The sequence below is a fragment of the Salvelinus fontinalis genome, chromosome 29 (assembly GCF_029448725.1).
Source record: "Salvelinus fontinalis isolate EN_2023a chromosome 29, ASM2944872v1, whole genome shotgun sequence".
Classification (NCBI taxonomy): Eukaryota; Metazoa; Chordata; class Actinopteri; order Salmoniformes; family Salmonidae; genus Salvelinus; species Salvelinus fontinalis.
In genome coordinates this window covers 11143893-11160123 of record NC_074693.1, presented here as the reverse complement: position 1 = coordinate 11160123, position 16231 = coordinate 11143893, and positions in this window count along the sequence as shown.

Sequence of the window (16231 nt, the reverse complement as noted above, 5' to 3'; positions counted from 1 at the left end):
AGAGAGAGAGACAGTAACACTGAATATACCAGAGAACAGCTGCAGGTAGAGAGAGAGAGACAGTAACACTGAATATACCAGAGAACAGCTGCAGGCAGAGAGAGAGAGACAGTAACACTGAATATACCAGAGAACAGCTGCAGACAGAGAGAGAGACAGTAACACTGAATATACCAGAGAACAGCTGCAGGTAGAGAGAGAGAGACAGTAACACTGAATATACCAGAGAACAGCTGCAGGCAGACAGAGAGAGTGACACTGAATATACCAGAGAACAGCCGCAGGCAGACAGAGAGAGACAGTAACACTGAATATACCAGAGAACAGCTGCAGGTAGAGAGAGAGAGTGACACTGAATATACCAGAGAACAGCTGCAGGTAGAGAGAGAGAGTGACACTGAATATACCAGAGAACAGCTGCAGGCAGAGAGAGAGAGACAGTAACACTGAATATACCAGAGAACAGCTGCAGACAGAGAGAGAGACAGTAACACTGAATATACCAGAGAACAGCTGCAGGCAGACAGAGAGACAGTAACACTGAATATACCAGAGAACAGCTGCAAGTAGAGAGAGAGAGACAGTAACACTGAATATACCAGAGAACAGCTGCAGGCAGAAAGAGACACAGTAACACTGAATATACCATAGAACAGCTGCAGGTAGAGAGAGAGAGACAGTAACACTGAATATACCAGAGAACAGCTGCAGGTAGAGAGAGAGACAGTAACACTGAATATACCAGAGAACAGCTGCAGGCAGAGAGAGAGAGACAGTAACACTGAATATACCAGAGAACAGCTGCAGGCAGAGAGAGAGAGACAGTAACACTGAATATACCAGAGAACAGCTGCAGGTAGAGAGAGAGACAGTAACACTGAATATACCAGAGAACAGCTGCAGGCAGAGAGAGAGACAGTAACACTGAATATACCAGAGAACAGCTGCAGACAGAGAGAGAGACAGTAACACTGAATATACCAGAGAACAGCTGCAGACAGAGAGAGAGACAGTAACACTGAATATACCAGAGAACAGCTGCAGGTAGAGAGAGAGAGAGACAGTAACACTGAATATACCAGAGAACAGCTGCAGGTAGAGAGATAGAGAGTAACACTGAATATACCAGAGAACAGCTGCAGGTAGAGAGAGAGAGACAATAACACTGAATATACCAGAGAACAGCTGCAGGTAGAGAGAGAGAGACAGTAACACTGAATATACCAGAGAACAGCTGCAGGTAGAGAGAGAGAGACAGTAACACTGAATATACCAGAGAACAGCTGCAGGTAGAGAGAGAGAGACAGTAACACTGAATATACCAGAGAACAGCTGCAGACAGAGAGAGAGACAGTAACACTGAATATACCAGAGAACAGCTGCAGACAGAGAGAGAGACAGTAACACTGAATATACCAGAGAACAGCTGCAGACAGAGAGAGAGACAGTAACACTGAATATACCAGAGAACAGCTGCAGGTAGAGAGAGAGAGACAGTAACACTGAATATACCAGAGAACAGCTGCAGGCAGAGAGAGAGAGACAGTAACACTGAATATACCAGAGAACAGCTGCAGGCAGAGAGAGAGAGACAGTAACACTAAATATACCAGAGAACAGCTGCAGGTAGAGAGAGAGAGACAGTAACACTGAAAATACCAGAGAACAGCTGCAGGTAGAGAGAGAGAGACAGTAACACTGAATATACCAGAGAACAGCTGCAGGTAGAGAGAGAGAGACAGTAACACTGAATATACCAGAGAACAGCTGCAGGTAGAGAGATAGACAGTAACACTGAATATACCAGAGAACAGCTGCAGGTAGAGAGAGAGAGACAGTAACACTGAATATACCAGAGAACAGCTGCAGGCAGAGAGAGAGAGACTGTAACACTGAATATACCAGAGAACAGCTGCAGGCAGAGAGAGAGAGACAGTAACACTGAATATACCAGAGAACAGCTGCAGGTAGAGAGAGAGAGACAGTAACACTGAATATACCAGAGAACAGCTGCAGGTAGAGAGAGACACAGTAACACTGAATATACCAGAGAACAGCTGCAGGTAGAGAGAGACACAGTAACACTGAATATACCAGAGAACAGCTGCAGGTAGAGAGAGACACAGTAACACTGAATATACCAGAGAACAGCTGCAGACAGAGAGAGAGACAGTAACACTGAATATACCAGAGAACAGCTGCAGGTAGAGAGAGACAGTAACACTGAATATACCAGAGAACAGCTGCAGGTAGAGAGAGAGAGAGACAGTAACACTGAATATACCAGAGAACAGCTGCAGACAGAGAGAGAGAGACAGTAACACTGAATATACCAGAGAACAGCTGCAGGTAGAGAGAGAGAGACAGTAACACTGAATATACCAGAGAACAGCTGCAGGTAGAGAGAGAGAGACAGTAACACTGAATATACCAGAGAACAGCTGCAGGCAGAGAGAGAGACAGTAACACTGAATATACCAGAGAACAGCTGCAGGTACAGAGATAGAGACAGTAACACTGAATATACCAGAGAACAGCTGCAGGTAGAGAGAGAGAGACAGTAACACTGAATATACCAGAGAACAGCTGCAGACAGAGAGAGAGAGACAGTAACACTGAATATACCAGAGAACAGCTGCAGGTAGAGAGAGAGAGACAGTAACACTGAATATACCAGAGAACAGCTGCAGGTAGAGAAAGAGAGACAGTAACACTGAATATACCAGAGAACAGCTGCAGGTAGAGAGAGAGAGACAGTAACACTGAATATACCAGAGAACAGCTGCAGGCAGAGAGAGAGACAGTAACACTGAATATACCAGAGAACAGCTGCAGGTAGAGAGAGAGAGACAGTAACACTGAATATACCAGAGAACAGCTGCAGGTAGAGAGAGAGAGACAGTAACACTGAATATACCAGAGAACAGCTGCAGGTAGAGAGAGAGAGACAGTAACACTGAATATACCAGAGAACAGCCGCAGGCAGACAGAGAGAGACAGTAACACTGAATATACCAGAGAACAGCTGCAGGTAGAGAGAGAGAGTGACACTGAATATACCAGAGAACAGCTGCAGGTAGAGAGAGAGAGTGACACTGAATATACCAGAGAACAGCTGCAGGCAGAGAGAGAGAGACAGTAACACTGAATATACCAGAGAACAGCTGCAGACAGAGAGAGAGAGAGAGTGACACTGAATATACCAGAGAACAGCTGCAGGCAGAGAGAGACAGTAACACTGAATATACCAGAGAACAGCTGCAGACAGAGAGAGAGAGACAGTAACACTGAATATACCAGAGAACAGCTGCAGGTAGAGAGAGAGAGACAGTAACACTGAATATACCAGAGAACAGCTGCAGGTAGAGAGAGAGAGACAGTAACACTGAATATACCAGAGAACAGCTGCAGGCAGAGAGAGAGACAGTAACACTGAATATACCAGAGAACAGCTGCAGGTAGAGAGAGAGAGACAGTAACACTGAATATACCAGAGAACAGCTGCAGGTAGAGAGAGAGAGACAGTAACACTGAATATACCAGAGAACAGCTGCAGGTAGAGAGAGAGAGACAGTAACACTGAATATACCAGAGAACAGCTGCAGGCAGAGAGAGAGAGACAGTAACACTGAATATACCAGAGAACAGCTGCAGACAGAGAGAGAGACAGTAACACTGAATATACCAGAGAACAGCTGCAGGTAGAGAGAGAGAGACAGTAACACTGAATATACCAGAGAACAGCTGCAGGTAGACAGAGAGAGTGACACTGAATATACCAGAGAACAGCCGCAGGCAGACAGAGAGAGACAGTAACACTGAATATACCAGAGAACAGCTGCAGGTAGAGAGAGAGAGTGACACTGAATATACCAGAGAACAGCTGCAGGTAGAGAGAGAGAGTGACACTGAATATACCAGAGAACAGCTGCAGGCAGAGAGAGAGAGACAGTAACACTGAATATACCAGAGAACAGCTGCAGGTAGAGAGAGAGACAGTAACACTGAATATACCAGAGAACAGCTGCAGACAGAGAGAGAGACAGTAACACTGAATATACCAGAGAACAGCTGCAGGCAGACAGAGAGACAGTAACACTGAATATACCAGAGAACAGCTGCAGGTAGAGAGAGAGAGACAGTAACACTGAATATACCAGAGAACAGCTGCAGGCAGAGAGAGACACAGTAACACTGAATATACCATAGAACAGCTGCAGGTAGAGAGAGAGAGACAGTAACACTGAATATACCAGAGAACAGCTGCAGGTAGAGAGAGAGACAGTAACACTGAATATACCAGAGAACAGCTGCAGGCAGAGAGAGAGAGACAGTAACACTGAATATACCAGAGAACAGCTGCAGGCAGAGAGAGAGAGACAGTAACACTGAATATACCAGAGAACAGCTGCAGGCAGAGAGAGAGACAGTAACACTGAATATACCAGAGAACAGCTGCAGGTAGAGAGAGAGACAGTAACACTGAATATACCAGAGAACAGCTGCAGGTAGAGAGAGAGACAGTAACACTGAATATACCAGAGAACAGCTGCAGGTAGAGAGAGAGAGACAGTAACACTGAATATACCAGAGAACAGATGCAGGCAGAGAGAGAGACAGTAACACTGAATATACCAGAGAACAGCTGCAGGTAGAGAGATAGAGACAGTAACACTGAATATACCAGAGAACAGCTGCAGGTAGAGAGAGAGAGACAGTAACACTGAATATACCAGAGAACAGCTGCAGACAGAGAGAGAGAGACAGTAACACTGAATATACCAGAGAACAGCTGCAGGTAGAGAGAGAGAGACAGTAACACTGAATATACCAGAGAACAGCTGCAGGTAGAGAGAGAGAGACAGTAACACTGAATATACCAGAGAACAGCTGCAGGCAGAGAGAGAGAGACAGTAACACTGAATGTACCAGAGAACAGCTGCAGACAGAGAGAGAGACAGTAACACTGAATATACCAGAGAACAGCTGCAGGTAGAGAGAGAGAGACAGTAACACTGAATATACCAGAGAACAGCTGCAGACAGAGAGAGAGACAGTAACACTGAATATACCAGAGAACAGCTGCAGGCAGAGAGAGAGAGACAGTAACACTGAATATACCAGAGAACAGCTGCAGACAGAGAGAGAGACAGTAACACTGAATATACCAGAGAACAGCTGCAGACAGAGAGAGAGACAGTAACACTGAATATACCAGAGAACAGCTGCAGGCAGACAGAGAGAGTGACACTGAATATACCAGAGAACAGCTGCAGGCAGACAGAGAGAGACAGTAACACTGAATATACCAGAGAACAGCTGCAGGTAGAGAGAGAGAGTGACACTGAATATACCAGAGAACAGCTGCAGGTAGAGAGAGAGAGTGACACTGAATATACCAGAGAACAGCTGCAGACAGAGAGAGAGACAGTAACACTGAATATACCAGAGAACAGCTGCAGGCAGAGAGAGAGACAGTAACACTGAATATACCAGAGAACAGCTGCAGGTAGAGAGAGAGAGAGTAACACAGAATATACCAGAGAACAGCTGCAGGCAGAGAGAGAGAGACAGTAACACTGAACATACCAGAGAACAGCTGCAGGCAGAGAGAGAGAGACAGTAACACTGAATATACCAGAGAACAGCTGCAGGTAGAGAGAGAGAGACAGTAACACTGAATATACCAGAGAACAGCTGCAGGCAGAGAGAGAGAGTGACACATACTAGTCACAGACACTCACTAGTCACAGCCTTAAAATTCATATGTCAACAAATCTAGTAGCTGATTTGGTTGTGGGTACCAACATTGCTCACACTATCGCTAAAATAATGACGAGGTGAATCAAAAGATTTCCAGTTCATTCAGTCTTGAAGGACTAGCTACTTAAATACAATCAGAAGGTCATAGGCCCAGGTTCCCTTCACATGGCTGACTACTTTCATTGATTCCCTGTCCAGTCCTGTCTGTATTCCAGTCCTGTCTGTATTCCTATCCAGTCTGTATTCCTGTCCTGTCTGTATTCCTGTCCTGTCTGTATTCCTGTCCTGTCTGTATTCCTGTCCTGTCTGTATTCCTATCCAGTCTGTATTCCTGTCCTGTCTGTATTCCTGTCCTGTCTGTATTCCTGTCCTGTCTGTATTCCTGTCCTGTCTGTATTCCTGTCCTGTCTGTATTCCTGTCCAGTCTGTATTCCTGTCCTGTCTGTATTTCTGTCCTGTCTGTATTTCTGTCCTGTCTGTATTCCTATCCAGTCTGTATTCCTATCCAGTCTGTATTCCTGTCCAGTCTGTATTCCTGTCCAGTCTGTATTCCTGTCCAGTCTGTATTCCTGTCCAGTCTGTATTCCTGTCCTGTCTGTATTCCTGTCCAGTCTGTATTCCTGTCCTGTCTGTATTCCTGTCCTGTATGTATTCCTGTCCTGTATGTATTCCTGTCCTGTATGTATTCCTGTCCAGTCTGTATTCCTGTCCAGTCTGTATTCCTGTCCTGTCCTGGCTATTTTCATGACCTGATATCATAGGGTGTTACCGTCGACAACCACAGAGATTCATTCTATATTGATGGCCTGATATCATAATGGGTTGCCGTCGACAACCACAGTGATTCATTCTATATTGATGGCCTGATATCATAGGGTGTTGCCGTCGACAACCACAGTGATTCATTCTATATTGATGGCCTGATATCATAGGGTGTTGCCGTCGACAACCACAGTGATTCATTCTATATTGATGGCCTGATATCATAGGGTGTTGCCGTCGACAACCACAGTGATTCATTCTATATTGATGGCCTGATATCATAGGGTGTTGCCGTCGACAACCACAGTGATTCATTCTATATTGATGGCCTGATATCATAATGTGTTGCCGTCGACAACCACAGTGATTCATTCTATATTGATGACCTGATATCATAGGGTGTTGTCGTCGACAACCACAGTGATTCATTCTATATTGATGGCCTGATATCATAGGGTGTTGCTGTCGACAACCACAGTGATTCATTCTATATTGATGACCTGATATCATAGGGTGTTGCCGTTGACAACCACAGTGATTCATTCTATATTGATGACCTGATATCATAGGGTGTTGCCGTCGACAACCACAGTGATTCATTCTATATTGATGGCCTGATATCATAGGGTGTTGTCGTCGACAACCACAGCGATTCATTCCATATTGATGGCCTGATATCATAGGGTGTTGTCGTCGACAACCACAGCGATTCATTCTATATTGATGACCTGATATCATAGGGTGTTGTCGTCGACAACCACAGCGATTCATTCTATATTGATGACCTGATATCATAATGTATTGCCGTTGACAACCACAGTGATTCATTCTATATTGATGACCTGATATCATAATGTGTTGCCGTTGACAACCACAGTGATTCATTCTATATTGATGACCTGATATCATAGAGTGTTGCCGTCGACAACCACAGCGATTCATTCTATATTGATGGCCTGATATCATAGGGTGTTGTCGTCGACAACCACAGCGATTCATTCTATATTGATGGCCTGATATCATAGGGTGTTGCCGTCGACAACCACAGTGATTCATTCTATATCGATGACCTGATATCATAGGGTGTTGCCGTCGACAACCACAGTGATTCATTCTATATTGATGACCTGATATCATAGGGTGTTGCCGTCGACAACCACAGTGATTCATTCTATATTGATGACCTGATATCATAGGGTGTTGCCATCAACAACCACAGCGATTCATTCTATATTGATGACCTGATATCATAATGTGTTGCCGTTGACAACCACAGCGATTCATTCTATATTGATGACCTGATATCATAGGGTGTTGCCGTCGACAACCACAGTGATTCATTCTATATTGATGGCCCAGTGGTGTTCCGCTATATTTTCCTCTCCTGACGTTACACTCTGTAATGAATGCAGTCCAAATGGCACCCTATTCCCTATGTAGTGCCCTAGTCAAAAGTAGGGTTGTAACCTCTGTACTCCACGCCCTGGTTTATATTGCACCGTGACCTCTGTACTCCACCCTGTGGTTTATAAGGCACCGTGACCTCTGTACTCCACCCCCTGGTTTGTAATGCACCGTGACCTCTGTACTCCACCCCCTGGTTTATAATGCACCGTGACCTCTGTACTCCACCCCCTGGTTTATAATGCACCGTGACCTCTGTACTCCACCCCCTGGTTTATAATGCACCGTGACCTCTGTACTCCACCCCCTGGTTTATAATGCACCGTGACCTCTGTACTCCACCCCCTGGTTTATAATGCACCGTGACCTCTGTACTCCACCCCCTGGTTTATAATGCACCGTGACCTCTGTACTCCACCCCCTGGTTTATAATGCACCGTGACCTCTGTACTCTACCCCCTGGTTTATAATGCACCGTGACCTCTGTACTCCACCTCCTGGTTTATAATGCACCGTGACCTCTGTACTCCACCCCCTGGTTTATAATGCACCGTGACCTCTGTACTCCACCCCCTGGTTTATAATGCACCGTGGCATTTCTCTGTGTAGTGCTGGCCCTCTCAATTAGTGTGCTCCTTCTTATACATGGAGCTGTGTGTGTGTGTGTGTGTGTGTGTGTGTGTATGCGTCTGTGTGTGTGTTGTGTGTGTCCGTCTGTGTGTGTGTTGTGTGTGTGAATATATGGTGAGCCATGACAGTGCTGATCAGTATCTCTTGGAGGGGATTTGTAGTCAGAAGGCTTAATTGAGCCAGTATATTCTCCAGGGTAGTCCTTGAGAAAGGACCAGGTAATGAGGGGGAAAATTAGGAGGCAAAGATACTAGGGCTCTAAATCACATCACACTCCTCTTACACCCCCCCCCCCCCTCTCCTCCCCTTCAGAGTGCTGGCTGTAGATAGAGCTCCCCCCCCCTCTCCTCCCCTTCAGAGTGCTGTCTGTAGATAGAGCTCTCTCTTATCCCCCCCCCCCTCTCCTCCCCTTCAGAGTGCTGGCTGTAGATAGAGCTCTCTCTTATCCCCCCCCCCCCCTCCTCCCCTTCAGAGTGCTGGCTGTAGATAGAGCTCTCTCTTATCCCCCCCCCCCTCTCCTCCCCTTCAGAGTGCTGGCTGTAGATAGAGCTCTCTCTTATCCCCCCCCCCCTCCCCCCCTTCAGAGTCCTGGCTGTAGATAGAGCTCCCCCCCCCTCCTCCCCTTCAGAGTGCTGGCTGTAGGTAGAGCTGTCTCTTATCCCCCCCCCCTCCCCCCCTCCAGAGTGCTGGCTGTAGATAGAGCTCTCTCTTATCCCCCCCCCCCCTCTCCTCCCCTTCAGAGTGCTGGCTGTAGATAGAGCTCTCTCTTATCCCCCCCCCCCCCCCCCCCCCTCTCCTCCCCTCCAGAGTGCTGGCTGTAGATAGAGCTCTCTCTTATCCCCCCCCCCCCTCTCCTCCCCTTCAGAGTGCTGGCTGTAGATAGAGCTCTCTCTTATCCCCCCCCCCCCTCTCCTCCCCTTCAGAGTGCTGGCTGTAGATAGAGCTCTCTCTTATCCCCCCCCTCCTCCCCTTCAGAGTGCTGGCTGTAGATAGAGCTCTCTCTTATCCCCCCCCCTCCCGAGTGCTGGCTGTAGATAGAGCTCTCTCTTATCCCCCCCCCCCCCCCCCTTCAGAGTGCTGGCTGTAGATAGAGCTCTCTCTTATCCCCCCCCCCCTTCAGAGTGCTGGCTGTAGATAGAGCTCTCTCTTATCCCCCCCCTCCTCCCCTTCAGAGTGCTGGCTGTAGATAGAGCTCTCTCTTATCCCCCCTCCTCCCCTTCAGAGTGCTGGCTGTAGATAGAGCTCTCTCTTATCCCCCCCTCCTCCCCTTCAGAGTGCTGGCTGTAGATAGAGCTCTCTCTTACCCCCCCCCCCCAGAGTGCTGGCTGTAGATAGAGCTCTCTCTTACCCCCCCCCCCCCCTCTCCTCCCCTTCAGAGTGCTGGCTGTAGATAGAGCTCTCTCTTATCCCCCCCCTCCTCCCCTTCAGAGTGCTGGCTGTAGATAGAGCTCTCTCTTATCCCCCCCCTCCTCCCCTTCAGAGTGCTGGCTGTAGATAGAGCTCTCTCTTATCCCCCCCCCCCCTCCCCTTCAGAGTGCTGGCTGTAGATAGAGCTCTCTCTTATCCCCCCCCCCCTCTCCTCCCCTTCAGAGTGCTGGCTGTAGATAGAGCTCTCTCTTATCCCCCCCCTCCTCCCCTTCAGAGTGCTGGCTGTAGATAGAGCTCTCTCTTATCCCCCCCCCCCTCTCCTCCCCTTCAGAGTGCTGGCTGTAGATAGAGCTCTCTCTTATCCCCCCCCTCCTCCCCTTCAGAGTGCTGGCTGTAGATAGAGCTCCCCCTCTCCCTCCTCCCTGACAGAGAGCCGGCTGTAGATAAAGCTCTCTCTTATCCCCGCCCCCCCTCCCGAGTGCTGGCTGTAGATAGAGCTCTCTCTTATCCCCCCCCTCCCCCCCTTCAGAGTGCTGGCTGTAGATAGAGCTCTCTCTTATCCCCTCCCTCCTCCCCTTCAGAGTGCTGGCTGTAGATAGAGCCCCCCCACCCCCCAGGTGAGAGACGGGGTATTTTGAAAGGAGTCAAGGGCATTTTGTCTCACCTTGATTCCGAGCTGCTTTCTGCTCTGCAGGAGTCTTAGAGAATCTCCAGGGATTTCCATGAGGAGAGTCCAGGATCAGAAGTCTAGAGGCTGCAACTTTAGAAGACTCCTGTCCACCCAATACTGCTACCTCCGGTCAGCCATGGACAGTACAGTTGACTGAGGGATTGTCTGTCTTACCTTTAGTTCTGGCTGGATAAACAGTGTAGAGACTGTAGTGGTCTACTATCGTTCTGTCTGTATAAATAGTGTAGAGACTGTAGTGGTCTACTATTGTTCTGTCTGTATATACAGTGTAGAGACTGTAGTGGTCTACTATCGTTCTGTCTGTATATACAGTGTAGAGACTGTAGTGGGCTACTATCGTTCTGTCTGTATATACAGTGTAGAGACTGTAGTGGGCTACTATCGTTCTGTCTGTATATACAGTGTAGAGACTGTAGTGGGCTACTATCGTTCTGTCTGTATATACAGTGTAGAGACTGTAGTAGTCTACTATCGTTCTGTCTGTATATACAGTGTAGAGACTGTAGTAGTCTACTATCGTTCTGTCTGTATAAACAGTTGTAGAGACGGTAGTGGTCTACTATCGTTCTGTCTGTATATACAGTGTAGAGACTGTAGTGGTCTACTATCGTTCTGTCTGTGTATACAGTGTAGAGACTGTAGTGGTCTACTATCGTTCTGTCTGTGTATACAGTGTAGAGACTGTAGTGGTCTACTATCGTTCTGTCTGTGTATACAGTGTAGAAGTCTACTTTTCCTGTTGCAGCTGGCTGGCTGCGTACTACAGTATAGTACAATACAGTGATTGGCTGTCTAAGCCCTCATAGTGAGCGTCTGTCTGCTATCTATCGTACATTTTCCTCTGGCTGCCTGGTGCCGCCATCGGACGGGGAGAAGAGGAGAGGAGGAGGGGAGGAAATGAAGAGAGAGAGGAGGAGAGGAGGGAGGAGAGGAGAATAAATGTTGACGCAGAGCTGGAGGAGAGGGGTGAGAGGGAGGAGGAAAGGAGGAGTGGCAGGAGGAGAGGCAGGGGGAGGACAGGAGGAGGAGGGGATGAGAGGCAGGAGGAGAGGGGTGAGAGGGAGGAGGAAAGGAGGAGAGGCAGGAGGAGAGGCAGGGGGAGGGGAGGAGAGGAGGAGAGGCAGGAGGAGAGGCGAGGAGAGGAGGAGAGGCAGGAGGAGAGGCAGGGGGAGGGGAGGAAATGAAGAGAGAGGAGGAGAGGATGGAGGAGGGGAGGAAATTAAGAGAGAGAGGAGGAGAGGAGAAGAAATGTTGACGCAGAGCTGGAGGAGAGGGGTGAGAGGGAGGAGGAAATGAGGAGAGGGGTGAGAGGGAGGAGGAAAGAAGGAGAGGCCGGAGGAGAGGCAGGAGGAGGGGAGGAGGAGGAGGGGAGGAGAGGAGGAGATGTGGCGCCTCAGAGTGGAAGAGAGGAAACCACAGAGTACTCTACACCTGCTGAGGTCAGCACGGGACTGGCACCTGCCACTAAGTGTGTGTGTGTGTGTGTGTGTGTACATGTGTGTGTGTGTACATGTGTGTGTGTGAGAGCATTTACTTTTTTTTCATTTTTAAAAGGTCTCTAATTGAAATGAGTAATTGGCTGGCCTCCTAATATCAAACTATAATTTAGGGTTAGGGGTTATTTTGGTGTTCGGTATTTTATTAGGATTCCCATTAGCTGTTGCAAAAGCAGCAGCTTCTCTTTCTGGGGTCCACACAAAACATGAAATAATACAGAACATTAATAGACAACAGCTCAAGGACTACGTAAAACATGTTTTTACAAAAGGCACACGTAGCCTAAATATCAATACATACACACAAACTATCCAGGTCAAATAGGGGAGAGGAGTTGTGCCGTGAGGTGTTGCTGTATCTGTTTTTTGAAACCAGGTTTGCTGTTTATTTGAGCAATATGAGACGGAACAGAGTTCCATGCAGTAATAGCTCTATATAATACTGTACACTGTCTGGAATTTGTTCTGGATTTAGGGACTTTGAAAATGTCTGGTGGGGTAAGTGTGTGTATCAGAGCTGTGTGTAAATTGACTATGCAAACAATTTGGGATTTTCAACACATTAATGTTGACTCCATATGTAACATATTATAGAGGGTTGTTCATTCAGAGTTTGTACGTTTGTAACGTGGACCCTAAAGTCTATGGGGGTCTAAAACAGATGGCCAGATATGGGTTACCCTATGATATCAGGTCATCAATATAGAATGAATCACTGTGGTTGTCGACGACAACACCCTATGATATCAGGCCATCAATATAGAATGAATCACTGTGGTTGTCGACAGCAACACATTATGGTATCAGGTCATCAATATAGAATGAATCTGTGGTTGTCGACGGCAACACCCTATGATATCAGGCCATCAATATAGAATGAATCACTGTGGTTGTCGACGGCAGCACCCTATGATATCAGGTCATGAATATAGAATGAATCACTGTGGTTGTCGACGAATGGAGAAACCGCTCCTGTGGCTGGGAAACAGGAATGGAAATTCACCTTGTTATAGTTTCCATTATTTTCTATGAACGCGACTGAAAATCCCATGTATTTCTGAAGCCATGACTCTTTCTGTCTCTCCGTCCTACTTCCTGTTGTAGACTGTTGTAGAAGGTTCTATCCAGCAGCGACAATGTCAAAACTCTATTCATCCAGCCATGTTGCCTCTCTTACACAGTACCAACACTATCTCAGGAGATATCATTACGAACACCTTTTTTCCCCTCTGAGATGCTAACATAATCATAATAACATAATAATACTAATAACAATAACGCAAGTAACAAGCAACGAGAGACATACGTTGGATGTAATTCACATTTGATATTTCACATGTTGTAACTATCATGTCAGCATTTTACATGACAGTTTGTACATTGTACATAACCTCCCTTGTGAACTGAATGGATGTTGTGAGTTGATTTCGTATCTTTACATAATGGTAACCAGTCATTACTTATTTGCACATGTACCAAGGGGTTTATATCATTTATCTTGATATGTGTCGGTATATATGTGTATAAATTGGATTGGATCGAACTAAAATTGTTTCCATCCACTTCCTCCAATGCAGGCTAATTATTTCCGGGTTCAGGTTCCTCTCCCTCTATATCTATGGTCAGAATACGACCCCAGAGCAATAACATAATTAACCATAATGGACTGGTGCACAACTGCACGCTAGCACCATTAGCAGCTACTGTGAAGGATACAGTCTGTATGTGAACAACTGCACGCTAGCACCATTAGCAGCTACTGTGAAGGATACAGTCTGTATGTGAACAACTGCACGCTAGCACCATTAGCAGCTACTGTGAAGGATACAGTCTGTATGTGAACAACTACATGCTAGCACCATTAGCAGCTACTGTGAAGGATACAGTCTGTATGTGAACAACTGCACGCTAGCACCATTAGCAGCTACTGTGAAGGATACAGTGTATGTGAACAACTGCATGCTAGCACCATTAGCAGCTACTGTGAAGGATACAGTCTGTATGTGAACAACTGCATGCTAGCACCACAAGTTAGAGGATATCCAGCCTAATACTTAGCAGGCATAGGGCCAGCAAGCTAAATACAGGTCCCTGTGCTGTATGGCCATTGGCCACTATCAATGTAAAGCATTAGTTGCCATTTATAAAAATGTAACTTGATGTGACTATGTGCTCACTTTCCCATTGACACATCTACTAGTGGTTGAAATATGGTATTGCAAGCTGTCAAGACATTATTTTGTGCAATTTATATGACGAAAAGCTTATTCATAAAAAAACTAAAACATATTCAAATCAAATCAAGTATTTTATATAGCCCTTCGTACATCAGCTAATATCTCAAAGTGCTGTACAGAAACCCAGCCTAAAACCCCAAACAGCAAGCAATGCAGGTGTAGAAGCACGGTGGCTAGGAAAAACTCCCTAGAAAGGCCAAAACCTAGGAAGAAACCTAGAGAGGAACCAGGCTATGAGGGGTGGCCAGTCCTCTTCTGGCTGTGCTGGGTGGAGATTATAACAGAACATGGCCAAGATGTTCAAATGTTCATAAATGACCAGCATGGTCAAATAATAATCAGGAGTAAATGTCAGTTGGCTTTTCATAGCCGATCATTAAGAGTATCTCTACCGCTCCTGCGGTCTCTAGAGAGTTGAAAACAGCAGGTCTGGGACAGGTAGCACGTCCGGTGGACAGGTCAGGGTTCCATAGCCGCAGGCAGAACAGTTGAAACTGGAACAGCAGCAAGGCCAGGTGGACAGCAAGGAGTCATCATGCCCGGTAGTCCTGACGCATGGTCCTAGGGCTCAGGTCCTCAAAAATAATAAGACGTAGGAATATTTTCCCTATTTTATTGTCATAAACATTACAGAGTATATTCCTCACCTTTCCTGGCCATGATGGGTTCATATTTCCCAAGGAGCTCTACAATAAAATCTCACATTTAATTGGACCTAGTAACCTAGTGAATACAGTTGAAGTCGGCAGTTTACATACGCTTATGTTGGAGTCATTAAAACTGGTTTTTCAACCACTCCACAAATTCCTTGTTAACAAATTATAGTTTTGTTAAGTCGGTTAGGACATCTACTTTGCACATGACACAAGTCATTTTTCCAACAATTGTTTACAGACAGATTATTTCACTGTATCACAATTCCAGTGGGTCAGAAGTTTACATACACTAAGTTGACTGTGCCTTTATACAGCTTGGAAAATTCCAGAAAATGATATCATATCTTTAGAAGCTTCTGATAGGCTAATTGACATCATTTGAGTCAATTGGAGGTGTACCTGTGGATGTATTTCAAGGCCTACCTTCAAACTCAGTGCCTCTTTGCTTGACATCATGGGAAAATCAAAAGAAATAAGCCAAGACCTCCGAAAAAAATGGTATACCTCCACAAGTCTGGTTCATCCTTGGGAGCAATTTCCAAACCCCTGATGGTACCACGTTCATCTGTACAAACAATAGTACGCAAGTATAAACACCATGGGACCACGCAGCCGTCATACCGCTCAGGAAGGAGACACGTTCTGTCTCCTAGAGATGAACGTACTTTGGTGCGAAAAGTGCAAATCGATCCCAGAACAACAGCAAAGGACCCTGTGAAGATGCTGGAGGAAACAGGTAAAGTATCTATATCCATAGTAAAACGAGTCCTATATCGACATAACCTGAAAGTCCGCTCAGCAAGGAAGAAGCCACTGCTCCAAAACTGCCATAAAAAGCCAGACTACGATTTACAACTGGGGACAAAGATTGTACTTTTTGCAGAAATGTCCTCTGGTCTGATTAAACAAAAATAGAACGGTTTGGCCACAATGACCATCGTTATGTTTGGAGGAAAAAGGGGGAGGCTTGCAAGCCAAAGAACACCATCCCAACCGTGAAGCACGGGGAGGCAGCATCATGTTGTGGGGGTGCTTTGCTGCAGGAGGGACTGGTGCACTTCACAAAATAGATGACATTCTTAAAATCAAGTGGTGATCCTAACGGACCTAAGACAGGGAATTTTTTACTAGGATTCAAAGTCAGGAATTGTGAAAAACTGAGTTTAAATGTTGTCAAGTTGTCTAGGCATTATAATTATTTCAGCTCTGCCCAAACTTGAAAAC